Below are 17,432 nucleotides of genomic sequence, written 5' to 3' on the forward strand. Positions count from 1 at the left end.
TCTGGTTACTTAGAAGCAGAGGCACGTGAGAGCCGGGACTAGGCAGCTCAAAAATAACCAGTCAGTACGACTGTACCGCGCAATGTTGTAGTTTTTAGCTGTCGTCAAAAATGGTGTCTGGCGATGGTGCTAACATCGTTCTTTAGAAGAAATTATTTCTTGTTGTGGTTTTAAAAACATGTCCAAGTCATTTAGAACAGAGGAAAGAGCTGCAGCGAACTCCGCTTCAGACACCATCTTTGTTGTTTGAGAAACTGAGCGTTGTAGTGACAGTGTGTGATGTACGCTGCTCAACTCTGATTGACTGGTTAGAATTCTCAGGGGGTGGGGTTATTTGAACAGGAGGGTTCCCAGGCTGGCCAGGCTAATGCCTGGTATACCAGATGGCCAGTCCACCCCTGGATGCCTGGTATACCAGATGGCCAGTCCACCCCTGGATGTGATTCATATATATATATATATATATATATATATATATATATATATATATATATATATATATATAATCTGCTGAGTATTTTAAATAGTTCAAGAGGAAACATTTTCTAACATTCAAAAACTATTATTTATTTAGACTCCTGGTCTAACTGGGCTTTAAGATGCTAACACAGCTGTTAAAGGATGACTGACTTTACAAATGGCATATGGGGTCCACCTGCATGCTGCTGGGCTACTGTATGTTATTCCGGAGCATCTGTTCCCTTCCAATTAATATCATTCCCGTTTTTGCAATCTCATTTGTTTTATTGTAGGACACGCAGCAGTCCCCGTGTGACCGATATGTGTGGTGTGCCACACGATGGAGCTGTCAGCGAGCACCACGCCTTCACCCTCATCAGACAAATGGGATTAAAACATTTTGTCGGATTAAGCTGCGACCGCTAGACGCGCTTGAGTCTCGGAGGAGCTGCAAACTAATCTTCCTGTTGTAGCGGTGAGCCAGCCGCGCTGAACCATAGCAGGAGGCTCCCACATGGCTGCAGGAGAACTGAGTCAGGAGAAGCTCTGAGACGGACAGGGAGAAAGGATCTGCTCCGTTACTTTCCAAACGCGCTCCTGCCGCTCTAGAGGAAACTATCAAATGATGAAACCAGGTGCTGTTTGAGGAGAGGCGGAGCGTTCACTTACGTTATCCACGGGAATCAAGATCCCGTAAATTATCACGGACTGAGAGAGGGGCCAGGCTAAGTGTCAGGTAAGTTTACATGATTTATGCCAGGTTGTCGTTGTTTGGAAAAATAACTATGAAAGAAGCCAAAACTTTGTGGGATTAAATGTGATTTGAATTATTCTGGATCCACGTTTTCCCAAAGAGGGAGTATGAGAAACCCAGCAGAGAACAACGGCTAAACACTCCTCATCAATAATAGCAGACAGCTCCAGTGGACGCTTTGTGTGAGACTAGAAGAAAACGATTAAAAGTGCTCGGCCACCGCTAATTTCTATTTGCGCCGTGCCAGAAATACCCCTCGGAGCTGCTAATAAAATTGAAAAGCCTAAATATTGATTCAGCGCAATCAGTGAGTGAATGGCAAGGCAGCCCATTGAGGAGGGAGACAAACGCTTCCATGGTTACATCCAGGATCTCCAGTGTGATCACGGCGCTTTGTGTTGGGGTTTTCGCCCTCCCACTGAAACAAAACAACTGGCACACACAGAGCCGGGGGACCCCGTCCCTGCTGATCTATAGGCTTTACTCGGGCCATAAGTAATCTTGGCACACTTGGAGTTGCGCACATGTGCCGCTACTGTTAAATAAACGAGCGGTGCCCGTACAGCTTCATTGTGGCGCTTCTTTGAGTCCTTTGCGCTTCTGTTCAGACTCAACAAATTACACCAGCTGATGCGGTGTGTTTTCACACTCTGAATAATTAAACTGGCTCCCCTTATTTCTAATTGATCTGACATGATGTCATCCTGGTGCGTCCCTTCCAAATCTCTTTTGTTGGCGCGCAGCGGCGCTTCGGTGGAGATAAATCCCTCTCTCTCTCTCTCTCTCTCTCTCTCTCTCTCTCTCTCTCTCTCTCTCTCTCTCTCTCTCTCTCTCTCTCTCTCTCTCTCTCTCTCTCTCTCTCTCTCTCTCTCTCGTGTGTGTGTGACAGCTGCTTTCTGTCTGTAGTTACACCTGCTCCTCCTCAGATTTTATTGTTTCTAATATATAACATGGAGACTCTTCAGTTTGCTTCTAATGGGCAAAAAGAGTAATTTTACACAAGTAAATCTAACCTTCATGGCACAGAGTACTTTTAAATGGATTATCAAAGATCCTGACTCCTCACAACTCAGGTCCTTTTGTTTGGTCAGTGTTTATGTCATTGCCTGGCAGGGGTCAGCCTCCATTTGCCTGTGTGATGGTCTGAATGTGATTCACTGGGCGGAAACTGTTTTAGTGCCTGCGTCTCTTGCCTTCTGTCTCACCCCCTCCTTATGGCTGCACAGTACAAAAGGGGGAGGCTGAGCCATAAACGAAGCCTGTTCATTATGAAAGGTGCTGAAGTGTTGCACGCAGCAGACAGGAGGGAATTGATGTCCAGTGGGGAAGAGAGGGCTTGGTGTGGTGACCGACACAGGGACAGCATGGATGAAGGTCTGCAACAGGCTGGCTTGACAAATCTGTTGGAAACAGATGCCATAAAGGGATTTTTTTTCAACTGCATGAATAGAAAGTGAATTAGAACTCTTATGGTCTTGATTCCCAGTCATAACTGTTACCCAAAGCTTTAAATGACGCATGAAAAACAATCCCATGTCAGACCAGACCTTTAGGCTAATGATATCTCATTTCCACATGCTGAGACAGAGTCTGGCTTTTGTTCTCTCAAAAAAACACTTCATATTTACCTAGATCACTATGCAATTAAGCATAAAATGTTCGTTTGTATTCAAGTGTCAACAAATGTAAAACACCAAAGTACAATTTAGATATAACATGTAATGTGCTTTCCATTACATTGAAAGAAGAACTGTTTTTATGCAGAAACATTTTGTAGAAACTTAACAATCAGTCAAAATTAGAAGTAATTGTCTTTCTGTCTTTTATTAATTAATTTTTTTTATCATGGTATTGTGTTGGGCCTTTTTGGGTAAAATCCAACCAATAACAACTCTGTATTTTTTACACTGGAAAAAAAAGTTGCAGTAATTTACTCTGCATTTTAGGTCTAGCAACGCATCATTTAGCCTCAACAGGTCTACCACTGGCCCAAACTATTTTAGGTCTGGCCAATCACAGTGCTCTAATGTTTTCAGAGAGACTTTGGGCGGGCTTAGCATCAAAGCTGCGACAGAGAAAACAAGAAAGAAGTAGCTGGTTCTTGAACGGTGCTCATTTGAAACAGCTTTGCCATCAATTTAGGATGATTTACACCTGGGTATTATTTTTGTTTGTTTTGAAAAAGGATAGATTTGCTTCTTCTTCTTCAATGGTATACAGTGGAATATCTCATTGACTGATTTTTATTTTGATGAATATGTCACATTTGGCGCTTACACATTAGGGTCAGTACTGTCAGGGTAGGATAGCATCAGTACCCAACCGTACCGACCCTAATGTGTAAGCGCCAAATGTTCGTTGCTCTAACTGGTGCTAACGCTGTCCAGTTGCATGCGGAGGCAGTTTGAAAGACAACCATAGATTTTGCCCCATGACTGAGCTTCGTCTGTGGGTTGAATATATTACCAAATATAGAATTTACACAGGCCAAGTGACCCGGCCCGGCAGCCCAGATGAGTAACAGGACAGGGGCATTTCAGGGGCCCAATCAGATTTCAGCAGGTGCCAATGTACCTGTGGCCCCACCCCTAGAATCGCCATTTTTTGCATCCCAAATGAGTATAACATGTTCATGACGGTGTTAATTTTCCCTGGCAATGAGGGGGCAGTACATACCTAAATCCTTGCAAGCAAGCAGTATTAAGACCTTACCAACGGATGGCCATTAGGGTCAAAAATCCCTGTGAGCACAATTTTCAAATGAGTCCTTCATCAGATCGTTCAGCCTCCAGCATAACAAGCACATCCGACTCCCTTTCATCACTAGCAACAAGAGAAGAGGTAAATGTGTAAAATAACGTTTAGGAATGGTGAAAGTTTTGTAACCACTTGTTATAAATCAGTAAAGGTGTTTTTGTCCTCATGGGCATACATAGAAGGAAATGTGGCGTCTAATGCGGCCCAGAAACTTAGACCCGCTCATATGTACATTAGTCCCTATTTTTATGGTTATATGTTACGAAGCCACCAATATTTTTCAACACCTGGGCATCATTTAATTCATTTTCAACACCATTTTGAGGGATATTTCATAGATTAATGGTAATAACCACACATTGTCTCTTTAAATGACAACATTGAGTGAGTTGTTTTAGTTTTTCTGTATAACTTAAATCCAATTTGAAATTCTTAGACTCATAACTCAGTGTTCTAAACATGTAATCATTGTTTTATTAGTTTCAACAGTCACTGGAAGTTTCATGTTTTTGCACAGCAAACAGTATCATGTTTTAGAAGTTGTTACTGTTGGAGCAGAGGGACAGGATAGCGGTGTATCTGCTGTGGCCAACAATCCTGAGCCCTCCTCATGGGTCTGTCCAACCAGATATTGTTTCTGGTGTGCAGCTGCTGCAGAAAACACTTGGTCATGACCTGGCTGTCATTTACCGTAATCACAAGAACAAGTAAACATGCACATATAAATGTGAACTTATTGCTTGTTTTGGAAAGTTACACGTATAAATCTGCTGTCCATTTCAGAATCAAACCTGAAGTCTGACCCTTTTGATGTTAGAAGCTGCCACGGCCTCCGAGCCTTTTGGTAGTGGGATAAGAATGCAGTCTCTCTAACAATAGATTTAAGGTGAAAATACACCACCAGAAAATTAAAATATATTCAAGCAATTTATCATGTTTTTTCTTTACTTTATAGTCTTTAAATGCAAGAGCTAATTTCTAAGTAAACAAACTGAAAACAGGCAATAAAGTTTGTTTCTGTGATTCATGATGGAGCTTATCTAAAATTACAGTTCCGTTTGAAGACATGTTAAAAGCCTCAATATGTATTCTTTGCATGTTAATATGTGCTTCCTATTCTTACAAACACAACTTCTCTTGAACTTGATCAACTTAAGTGATGAAAACTCCCCTCCATTTGGGTGAGTGTAACATTCTCATCTCATTTACTCTTCCCAAACCCCATCCTGGCTGACTGTAGCAGATGCATTTATTTTACACTCATGTTAATAGAAATATAATGAAATGAAGTCTGCAGAAATGATTGCCAGCATGACACTATGCATCGTTTTGCAGCGTTAATCAAGTAAATGGTAGTTATTTTTTATTCATTCATTTATTTATTTATTTTGTCTTTGCAATGTGTGGCACATATCGGACAAACCAGATGATCACTGTGTAGCCACACATAAAGAGACAGTAATTTGTAAAGGGTTTATTTTACATCTATTTAATGAACCATAAGACATGAGATTCCATAGGAAATATGAAATCAATCTTATGGATCTTTGGGTACTTTTAACCAGAAGATTGGAACTTTTTATTGCAGGGATTATGTAACCAATTTGTATTAACTGAGAGACAAAAGAAGAGAGAGTCACCTTTAACGTTTAAGAAGATTTATTTCTAAACAATTTTAAACAAGACTAACTCTAAATTCTAAGTGAATGGATGGATCTTGGTATGAATGAGACGTGAGATGAATGGTGGACGTGTGAGTGATGTTGTAATCAGAACTCTTGTATCCGGAGAAGCACGTCTGAGTGATGAAGTGATGTTTTGCTCTTAAGCTATGATCGGAGTTTCATAAACACATCAGACGCCATTTTGTTGCTCCACACATACCCTTCAGGATGAGACCTCCGTACAGATCCAGAATGCCACCCCCTTCGGTACCGGAGCCGATGAAACAGTGTCAGCAGTACGACAGACTAGTCTTTGGATTGTCTCCAGGTAAAAAGCGACAGTTGGTTGACAGCGTCAGATGGACCCGGAGGGTCAGTGAGTTCAGCTTTTATTCTGAAAGGAACCATTGCTTGGTTGGTAAAATGCAACAGATTTTATCCAGCTTGTTGGTTCTTTGCTTAAAAAGGAAGTCCGGGTGGCCGGTCTGATACTTCTCTTAGAATGCTGTGAACTGGCCTTAGATGGCGTGGGGACTGGTTTTATTAATCTGGATGTTTTGATTTATGGTCGAATCAAAGTTGGGCAGATTTATAAACACCACAGAGACTATGCCACGCTTCAGAAAGGAAGGTTCCGATTGGATGAGTAAAAGCAATGTGTCATGCGTTTACATTACGTGTATCAGGATGTTTAGTGCAGCTAGACTAAAGTCATATTACTCATTAAACCTTATTAATCATAACATTGTCATTTCACGGATTGGTCAATATATTTTATTGACTAACACTTTGTTTGATTAGCTTTATTAAAAATAGAGTTCTTTGATTTATTAAAAATAAAGAGTCCTTTGTCTTCATTCTTCTCTTGAGCTGGAAAGGAAAAGTTTTAGAAGCAAATGCATGACCTTGAGCAATATCTCATGCAGATTAGTTCTTGCTGAGGAGAGGGGGAAAATGACTTTTAGGTGGAAAACGGTCATTTCATTCCGTTACAAATTATTGTGGATTAACCCTTTATATGGCACTCGTTGAAATAGTTTTAAATGTACAATTTCAACCCCAGGGTGTGATTGTGGTATATAACCAAAGTTTGTTTCTGTTGTTACAATTTAAAATATTTGTTTTATTTTCATGCAGAAAATCACAGAAAACTAACCAATCAAATATAGATGCTGGCCTTGAATTAAGTGCTCCCAATTGTTTAGTAGGAATCACATTCATAATATTGTCAAATATATATTTGTTTTTTTGCATTTGCATAAGTTCTCTTGCTGAGCTGCACAGTGGTTCAGTGGTTAGCACTGTTTCCTTGCAGCAAGAAGGTCCTGGGTTCAAATCCTGGCATGGGGTCTTTCTGCAAGGAGTTTGCATGTTCTCCCTGCACATGCGTGGATTCCCTCTGCGTTCTCCGGCTTCCTCCCACAGTCCAAAAATATGATTGTCAGGTTGAATGGTTTCTCTAAATTGTCCTTAGGTGTGACTGTGGTCGCATGGCTGTTTGTCCTGTGTGTCTTTGTTTTGCCCTGCGATGGACTGGTACCCTATCCAGGGTATACTCGGCCTGTTTGCCCGGAGACAGCTGGGGATAGGCACCCCGCAACCCTGCGTGGAAAAGTGGGTATAGAAAGTGGATGGATTGAAGTTTTCTTGCCAGTAGGCAAGTATGTGATAAATCATGCCTGTCCACTCTTGCATCATTGTTGTAATGGTCACACATTATAGCGTGACAACTGCAAATTAATTATGACCAATAAGAGATGATGATTCCATGTAAATTTGAAATATCAATCTGATTGATCTTTGAATATTTAATCAGAAGATTTTAGTTACTTTTACTTGTTCAGGGACCATAAACACACTTCATATTAATTCAGACAGAGTCAGGTATATAGTTAAAAAGGAATTTTATTATTTTCTAAACTAATGATAATACATGACAAGATATGAATAATGAGATGTGATGGAGTGGATATGTGGTGATGAAATTTGATGTGTAGGTGGTGTGATATAAGTTAGATGTTTATCAGAATCTTTGTATCTGAAAGAAACTATGAAATCTGGGTGTAAAATAATTAGTTATCTGCTATAAACTAGAGAGTTGATTGTTAATAAAACAGCATCAGACACAATCTGTTGTGTACAAACCCTGGTGGAGACCCCCAGCAGATCCGGACTGTCAGAAGTCCGGTGGACCTCACGGCACCGGGATTTCATAGCTTAAACTTCGATACGACCCGTCTAGTCTTGAGATGTCTCAGGTCACAACAGTAGCTGGAACGCTTGTTTGCGTCCAAAGTGGATGTGGCTCTTAGGGAGCCATCTGGCTGTGTCAGCTTGCAGCGTGCAAACAGGTTTTGACTGTATGTCAAAAGAGATGTCTCAAGGATACTTGTTCCGAATTGGCCGGTTGGGAACTCCGCTAGAAACTGAATTACTCGGGAAGCAATTCCTGTTTTATTAAACTACTCCGTTATGATTTCTGGCCATTCTGGCAAACCAGAATGTGCCATGTCTGGAAGGCTTTACCAAAGCATTCCTCAGAAAGCCACGCATTCCTTCAGATACAAAAATGTTTTTAACCTTAATATGTATCTTATTGTAATGTGTATGAGTGTAAACAATGATTAACTTGTTAAATCAAACACATAGTGATATAAATGGATCATTGTAAGAACAATATTCATTTAAAATTCATTGATTTAAGCGTAGGTTATTCAAACATTTGCTTTAAACATCTTGTTCATTCATCAAATAGGATTTGTGTAGATGCACTTTTATTCAGAGTGAGGAATCCAGCAGTCTGACTTTTAGCAGAGAGATAAGGGCCTTTGCGGGAGACCTTGACAGTTTATTTATGTCTGTGATGAAGAACAATGAGCGAGCAAAAGGTTGATCTGTGTGTCTGGATCCTCCAGCTGGTGTAACCTTGACTTTGCAGCTCTGGCGTCATGAAAGGTCACTGTGTCAATTCTATGGTGAAAATTGTTTATGTTTATGTTTATGTATTTAGCAGACGCTTTTGTCCAAAGTGACTTACAAGCGATAATCGGCATATTGCCCTTGAGGCTAACAACAACAATAACAACAACAACTTGACATCAGTCATGGGGAGTAGGGAACAAGGAGTGGACAGTAGAGAGGTGGGGACGGGTGCAGGGACGGTGCTAGTTAAGAAGATGCTCTCTGAAGAGCAGGGTCTTTAGGAGTTTCTTGAAAATTGAAAAGGAAGCTCCTGTTCTGGTAGTGCTTGGAAGGTCATTCCACATTTGTGGAACAATGCATGAGAAGAGTCTGGATTGTCCTTTCGATACATTACATATCCCCCCTTTTCAAGGACACGGGTTCCTGGCAGAAAACCAAGAGTGGTTGAACAATCCCAGAGGCCCTGAGGACTCAGCAGAGGAAGACAAAGTTAGTTCCCAGCCACCGAAGCATCATGAGTGAGGAAAAACAACCCCCCACACAGAAGAATAGTCAATAGATTTCCCAATCAGGAAATAGTAATCCCACTTAGCGAAATACACAGGCAGGAACCATGATGAGCTGGAAACAGAGCCATGAGCAGAAACAGATCAGATCCCAGTGATCCACAGCGATCCGAAGATATCCAGGAAACCATAGCAGGAAAACCATTGGACATCCAGAACCAGAAGAACCGGAACCCAGAGCAGTAGAACCAGGTGATGAAGCAGTGATGCTATCTCATGAAGCGAAGACATCTGGCAAAACTCAGCAAAGTATCAAAACACACACACGGCATTTGGCTGTAGACACACGTAGATGGCATCTGATGTAAAAGAACAAATAAAAAAACGTACTATATGTACCTGCATGTGCTATGTGTACGCAGATTATGTGAAAAGAGGTCAGCTTAAAGGAGAGGATGCAGTAAACAACGTGTACTGAAAAAGTGTTGCAAAAAGAACAAAATAAACAAAATCCTATGTAAGGGAAAATCAAAGCTTATGAGCAAAAATGTAACCAAAAATGGAAGAGCAAAATAATCAGTAGCTCATAACTGGCAAAATTTTATTCTAAATCAAAGGAAATTAAATGTGTGTTATAATAAATGAATCAATGGTAATCAGCGTATTGTAAATATTTATGTAAATAAATGTGTTCTTAAAAGAATTAAAAATAAAATAGAAGAAAAAACACAAGAAGTTAATCAGTGTCAGATTATCATAAGGAATCAGTGTTTAGTATTGTAAAGTTGAATCAAAATTGAACTTAAATCAGTTGAAAATGATGTAAAAATATTGAAAAACCCCAAAGGATCCAAAAATTGAAAAATTTAATTAAATGGAATTTGGATTATCACAACAGTTAGCGGGATTCCTCGCCTTTAACTGTTATCGACTTAGTCATCACAGAACTTCAGGAACCCACAGCATGCACGTCATGTTTAGACAGGAAATATAATCATGCACACACATACAAACACAAACAGAACTTGTGTAACCTGAAACAGAGAATTGTAGGACAGAGAAATCTAAAACTAATGAAATCACCCGCATTTGGAAGGTGAAGACTGAATCGAAGGTACTGGATCGACTGGCGCAGGCGGAGGTTCCTGGTCAGCCGGACCATCACGGACTGGCACCGTTGGTACAAGAGCTCTAGATAGGCGGTTTCCCAATCTGCGGACCGAGTCCCTTAAGGAGGCCAACCGTGTGGAGAAGTGACGGAACAGCACAAACGCCAACCCAAGAGACAAACAACAGTTGAAGCATGCAGTGAAGAAAACAACAGAGTCAGAGAAGGACCAAGAGTAAGACACCAGTTGAAAACTGAGACCAGAATCTGTCGACAGCTCACGCAGCACCCTGTCTATCGTACCAACCCGAACCATGGTCGAACCATTGAACGTAACGCGTTCCACCGTAGCTGGAGAAAGAGCAAAGGAGATGTTATAAAAAGGAGAAAACTGCACAGCAGATTTGTGGGGAGGCTGTGGAGGAAGCTTAGCCGCGTTTGACACCAGACAGACACACGCAGCTAGCACAAGATACTTTGTCAGCCTCGAAAACTGAAACCAAGGACACTATAGACCGTAGACTGGCGCAGGCATGGCCTTACGAGGGTTCGGTGCAGGTGTGCGCTCTGGAGGGCCCTCGGTCGATGCGCAGGTGCTGTTAGAGAGATTGGGGTCAGCCAGTAGTGATACAGGGTGACATTCAACCCCCCCCCCCTTCGGTAGATGAATCACCCACCTCAGGGCTAGAGGTCACCGGCACCAACTGTAGTGGTGTAGGATAAGTGATGTCATCAGCCCCCCTTTCGGCAGGGCTGCAGGGCACTGGTCTACTGTTGGAGTCACAGTGCCACTATCAACCCCCTTTAAGGACTTTAAGGACTTTAAGGCAGACATTTAAATACAAAACGGGGGGAGTATCATTACTCACACATCTAGTGCTCACCCCAAATTTAATATTAAAGCTACAATGGCAAATTTGGAGAATATATTAGCTAAATTTTTTCTCATTCCTCTTAAAGTTCTAACACAGTATAGCTATAAAATATTGTGGAGATAAAAAATGAAAACAATTAAAGTGGTTTTCATTCTTTTTTCATTTGTCTAAAAACCTCCACTAATAACACTTTTTGTATCAAACGCAACTATTGGACCAGCCGATTGTTGGTCTCGCTGATCCGCCACACTTCTGCACTTCCCTGGATCCTCCATTCATTACACACTTGTGTATTTAGCCAACGCATTCTCACACCCGAAGCACATGCAAAACATTGTTTCTAGTTGTATCGTCCATCTCAAACACGGTTAACGAGAAGTTTAGAACAAGAAACTGGGTTAAGGTTAGGGTGAGGGTGAGGGGAAGGTTAAATAGCAAGAGGTTAGAGGTTAAATGTCTGTGAAATGTGTGTTTTTCTGCGGGCTTTGGAAACCGACGCTCTGGCACAGCGCACCACTGGTGTGAGAGGTTCTCCGCTCAATAATATCAGAGAAGGAGAAACAGCCGGCTGCTACCACTACAACTTCAGGTCAAACTATGAGTCCTAAATAGAAAAACACCATTTGAAGTCAGGGACAACAAGACAATTGGACCTAGAAAAGACTGGTGTTTAGCACTATCTCGTTTCCTCTGGCATTGTGGGTTTCTGGTTCCAACGGAATATACCCGTGGGGAGGGATGAGTGTTTTGTGACAGTGTTTGCATTCAAAACCAGATCTTTTGGTCAGATTTGTTACAACAGCTTTAAATGACACGTTCAATAAAATCAATACTCTATTCAGCTCAGATGAAATCAGCAGATTTTTTTCCACAGCTGTTTCTGGCCAATTGATCAATTTTTTTATTTTTTTATTTTGCGTTTGTTCATAATCCTAACCCTAACTCGTCTGGCATTTAATGTTTCAATGGTTCAAATCCCCGAAATCCCACACCTACTGCACAAAAGATGTGTTTTTTATGCATGGCCTTGATCACATGTTAAAAAACAAAGAAAATGATAAAATCTGAATCTGAAACATATATCCTATACTCCACAGGAGGGCAGCAAGAAAAGAGTGACCCAATAGGAACTGTTGCAATGTTGGAAATGTACACGCAACATAGAAAAGAGCACAAATGAACAAAAGAATCCTGGTCAGTCAATCGTAAATCCAGCTTCTCCTCTAGTGAAAACACACCCGCGCTTTGTGTTCCTGCTCTGTTTTTGTGAACTCCTTTAAAACACGATTAGCATTTCGTCCAGAGCCCCAGCCGTTACATGCAATGAGGTTTCCAATTTGTCCCTTTGGGACTGTGGAGAGCAACAACCTTGTTTAATCCCCTGGGAGTGTTTTTCTGCCTGCTTTCATCCATTCTGTGTAACACGGGCCAATCAGCCGACTCAGACAGGAAAACACTCAAAACTGCACTGCTCAATTGGAACCCCCCTTTCCTTTCTTCATCTTTTCCTTCCCACTGTTTCATACAAGGAGAAAAACCCTCTTGTTTTGAGTCAGATATGTGAGATGCCATTGGCTGAACTTAAGAGCAGCCGACCACGTCTGTGTGGACAATATCTCAGGAAACCTCTCTCTCGCTCTGTTTCTTTTTTCACAATAAAATGCACACTTGATTGGCAGTCTCTTGCCCCCCGAAGGAGAAATGGCTGGTTTGAAAAGTATCATCTGACAATAGCTGGAGGGGCTGACCTCATGCATTTCTCTTCTTTAGAGAGGTATTCATGCTACCGTTTGCTGGCTCCTCTTATGTTTGGTGGTAGAATTTCGCTGCAAGTCATGATACTGCCATCTTTATTCAACAGCAACAAAGAAAATCTTTCTCCTGCTTCTTGGTCTTGTTGAATTTTCAGCTTTTCTTCACTGAAAATAAACATGTTTCTAAAGCACTCCAAAACAAACCCAACAGCTAACGAGGTTTTCTCAGCTTTAATGATGTATGTTTTAGCTCCACTCGCTTATTAGGTTTCTTAATTTTGTCTTCCCAACCTTTTTTTACTTGGAGAATATTCAATGAACTAAAAATACCCAAAGCGCAAAATACAAATCTACACAGGAAGTGCAATTATGGGCTCCAAGTTGACCGGGAATGGCAGCATTTGCCGTGCTGGGCTGAGATCGGACGGTGGGTGGTTTCTGAGTTAGGCCTCCACACACACACACACACACACACACACACACACACACACACACACACACACACACACACACACACACACACACACACACACACACACACACACACACACACACACACACACACACACACCGACTGGTGGTATAAAAACAGCTAAAGCAGACATTTATTCTGGTCTTCAGAACATTAGGTTATGCATATAACCACTGTTCCCTGAAGGAGAGGAACAAACCAAGAAGAGATGCAGAATAAGACATGATTAAGGACCCCTGTTTTATTTCTGTTTGTATGTGTGTGTCTAACATTGTTAAGCTTCACACTAGTTCTACTCCAAAGGGACAATCAGGGACAACTCTTGATTTTGCTTTTCCTCAACTTTTATTTTTCAACTCTGAGATTTGTTGGTTTCAAGTTGATCAATGCATGATTTCATCAGGTTGATAACCTTCAAAGCACAGAAACAAAGGTTAGCAACAGTATTTTGTAAATATTTTTAATTAAAAATAAATGAATGAATAAATGAATTGAACATTTCAGATAAATTAACCATTTATCTGATAAATGAAAGAATTAACTGTAAAGTGCTTCAAATGAATTAATAAAACTCCCTTAATGAATTAAGTTAAATCAAGGAATCAATCAATAAAGGGAATACCTTAACTGAGTATTTCATCAAGTACCACATAAAGGAACAAAATAAATAAATAAACTGCCTTCAAGCTTGTTAATGTATGCATTTAACCTTTTACCTTTCTAAACACATAAATTACTATCCAACAATCACTCACTTCAATCAAATCACTATGATAATGCAGTGCTTCAACTTACTCTACAGTGTAACGTGATGTACAACTTAAGCACTTCACTAACATAAACCAGAAATATTTACCAACTATTGCCGTCTTTAGAGTAAAGTTCATGAGTAGAGCTTGTTGTGCTGTTCCTGTTTGACTGAGGACTGAGAGCCACAATCCTGCTTAGGTGTTTTTCATCAGCAGTCGCCTTTTTGTTGGTGCATTCTGGGAGATGTAGTTCTCAGTGGTGGTGGACCAATTAGACCTCCATTTACTCAGCCTTAACCCAACAAACATGCTGTTCAGTTCGCTTTCAGTTGATTCACTCGGTACAACGAAGGTATTATGGGACATCACACCCTCGTGTGGCCTGGCTGAAGACACATTTAATCATGCCTGTAAGGCAAATGAAAGTGACGCTGGGTGGAGGCCCCGCCCCCTACTTGTAAGCGCCCGCGTTACTGTCATTAATCAGCTCTTATGCTCTTCACCTCGCTGAGAACACATCTGACAACTTGCTGCGCTACTGAAAGATAGCTTAACTGCTCACTGACTGCACTCTACCTTCTGGCTAGCATTCCCCCCCACCGAGCGCTATCTTTTTTGGCTTTTGAGATTCTCCACCTTTGCTCCTCTGTGTGTCTCGCAATGAGCGTCGCTTCACGGAAAGCCGCTTCGTGCCCCTGTCCTCAGGGCTGTGGATCCTCTCTTCATGAGAAGGACCTACACGAAGCGTGCCCGGTTTGCCTGAGAATTCTCCGCACCAGGAGAGCGCTTGTAGACCCAGAGGCGTGCGAGTTCTGTCGCCGACTCTGACGCCCCACGCTCGAACGGCGCATGAAGCTCATACAACGTCTCCTGGGAGATGCTGCAGTTTCGCTGCAGGACCCCATGCTTTCCCGTTCGGCCCCGGCTTCGCCATGCTCTAACGTGGACAGCCTAGTGATCGAAGTCCCCGCTACTTGCTGTGCAGGTCAAATGGAAATGGCGGACAATTTAACCGGACCAGACTTAGAGGCTTCTCAGTTTCCTCCTCTGGCTATGGATGGAGACATTTTAGACATTTGCCCCGACTGTCAGGACTTACTCGAGGACGAGGAGGTCCTCTCAGCGGTGGAGTGTTCAGCTCCAGCCGCTACTTCAGCCTCCGAGCTGTGAGATGATACTTCTTTTCTCCCGCTCTGCCAGCATGCAGCGGGGAGGCTAGAAGTGGACTGGCCCGCTCCTCCACCTGCACAAAAGAGGTCCCGCTTTTCTGAATTTTACCTCCCCTCTGAACCAGCGGAGGTTAAGAACTTTTTGCCACTGTACCTAGATTTTGTGGCTGAGCTCACGGCATCCTGGGCCAAGCCGCTATCCACCCACACCACGGTCCTGGGTTACGGTCAGTTTTCGGACCTCGACGGCGTAGAAATGGCGGGATTGGTTAACCTCCCTCAGATGGAGCCCTCTCTCGCGGCTTACCTGCCTCCGACCTGCAATAACGGAGTTAGTAGACAAGCTAATCTACCCTCCAAGCCATGCCACTTCTCAGCTGCACAACTGGTGAAGATTTACCTTGTGCAGGCTTCCACTGCCCGCGTCCTCAGCTCTTCCACCATGCTCCAGACCTACCAAGCACTTTGCCTGGCAGACCTTGGAGCAAGGGTCCGACCCGACAGCCCACTGACCCCCCCTCATCAATGAGATATGGGTCACGTCGGACTACATCTTGCGAGTGGCCCGAGGCATCGCCCTGCTGTTGGGAAGAGGTATGGCCTCAACTGTGGTGGCTCAGAGGCACCTGCGGCTCACCCTTTCTAATGTCCTTGACAGGGACAGGGCTAACTACCTGGACGAGCCTGTTTCACCCAGTGGTCTGTTTGGACAGTACCTCAACGCTACTCAGACGAAGTTCGAGGCCCAGTGGAAACAGACTGAGGCGCTACGCTCTATCATCCCCAGGCGGCAAGGGTGGCGCACGGCACCTGGGTCTGGGTCTGACAGAAAGCACCTGACCTCTCCTCCTCCACCTCAGAGGACAGCCTCTCCAGCGGCAGCAAAGGGCTCGGTCCCAGCTCAGACCCTGTCTTTCACTCCTCACCACTCCGCCTAGAGTAAAGGCCCTCCTGGGGACTCACAGAAACGCTCTGTGAGTCGCAAGAAGAAACCTCAGTTGTCCTGATCCAGAGACCGACAGTGTTTGGGTTTTGTACCCTGTTGGACTACAGAACCCCAGTTTTCTATGGTTGAAATGGACCGGTTCAGCTACGGTTCAACACCACAGTCCAAACAGACTTTGTTTACCACCCCCAGTGGGTGAGAGTTGTACTGTTTACAAAACATGCACACAAATTTAATAAAGACTGCTGTTTGCACTCGACAATGTGTGAATGCAATGAGTCTCAACAATGCTTCTCAAATTGGCCCCATAAAGCTGCATCAACCTGCTCTGCTGGTGAACAAAACTCAATTTTCACGTCAAATCCTGTCTGCAATCGGCCTCTGTGGGAGCGGGAAAAGTTGTGTTCTCCCGCTCTGCTGGAGAACAGCAGCTTTCCTCCTGTGGCACATGATGTTCAGAAAGCCTCCCGTTCCGCTAGAGGGCAGCAGCTCCCCCACCAGGGTGCTGAGCGGTTTCCTCGCGGCAAAACTTCATCTCTGGCGAGCATGCGCAGTGTCCCCCTGGGTCGAGCGCACGGTTGCCATGGGTTACCGACTGCAGTTCCTGGTAAAACCACCCGTATTTACCTCTGTTGTGCAGACGTGTAAATACCAATGCTGCGGTCGTGTTACGGGAGGAAATTCAGACTCTACTGTTGAAAGGAGCTATTTGAGCGGTCCCTGTCGAGGACACGAACAAAGGTTGGTACAGCCGCTACTTTGTTGTCTCGAAAAAGGGGGGCGGATGTCACCCTGTTTTGGATCTGCGTGTGTTAAACAAGTATCTGCGCAAGCACAGGTTCAAAATGTTAACACTCAAACAGCTACTGGATACAGTCAGTCCCGGAGATTGGTTTACCATAATTAATCTCACAGATGTTTATTTCCATGTGGGAATCCATCCCGATCACAGGCGGTTCCTGAGCTATGCCTTCGAAGGGAAGGCCTACGAGTCCATGGTTCTGCCTTTTGGGTTAGTTCTAGCTCCCCTCACCTTTTCGAAATGTGTGGAAGCCACACTAGCCCCCCTCAAGGAGGAGGGCATCCGGATCCTCGCTTACCTAGATGACTGGGCTTTAGTAGCGAGTTCCCGAACATAGGCAGAAGCTCCCACTGCACGGGTACTTTCCCACGTTCAAGCCCTGAGGTTTTCCGTGAACTACAGAAAGAGTTCTGTAGTTCCGAGTCAGAGTTTCTCCTTCCTCGGGCTGGAAATTTGCTCTCGATCAAGCAGAGCGTATCTCTCGGGCCAGCGAAT

The 17,432-nt window shown here is 43.2% G+C and overlaps 1 protein-coding gene across 2 annotated transcripts in view; it reads left to right on the forward strand.

Annotated features, from left to right (window-relative positions):
* The first annotated feature begins 972 nt into the window (after positions 1–972).
* The window catches only part of adgrv1 (adhesion G protein-coupled receptor V1), a 135,091-nt gene continuing 118,631 nt past the window's right edge, over positions 973–17,432 (forward strand). For both annotated transcript variants that reach the window (XM_054731434.2, XM_015972410.3), the window contains exon 1: positions 973–1,195. The gene's annotated coding sequence lies outside the window, so the exon portion shown is untranslated. The remainder of the gene's footprint in view (positions 1,196–17,432) is intronic.

This window comes from Nothobranchius furzeri, chromosome 17 (genome assembly GCF_043380555.1).
Source record: "Nothobranchius furzeri strain GRZ-AD chromosome 17, NfurGRZ-RIMD1, whole genome shotgun sequence".
NCBI classification, from domain to species: domain Eukaryota; kingdom Metazoa; phylum Chordata; class Actinopteri; order Cyprinodontiformes; family Nothobranchiidae; genus Nothobranchius; species Nothobranchius furzeri.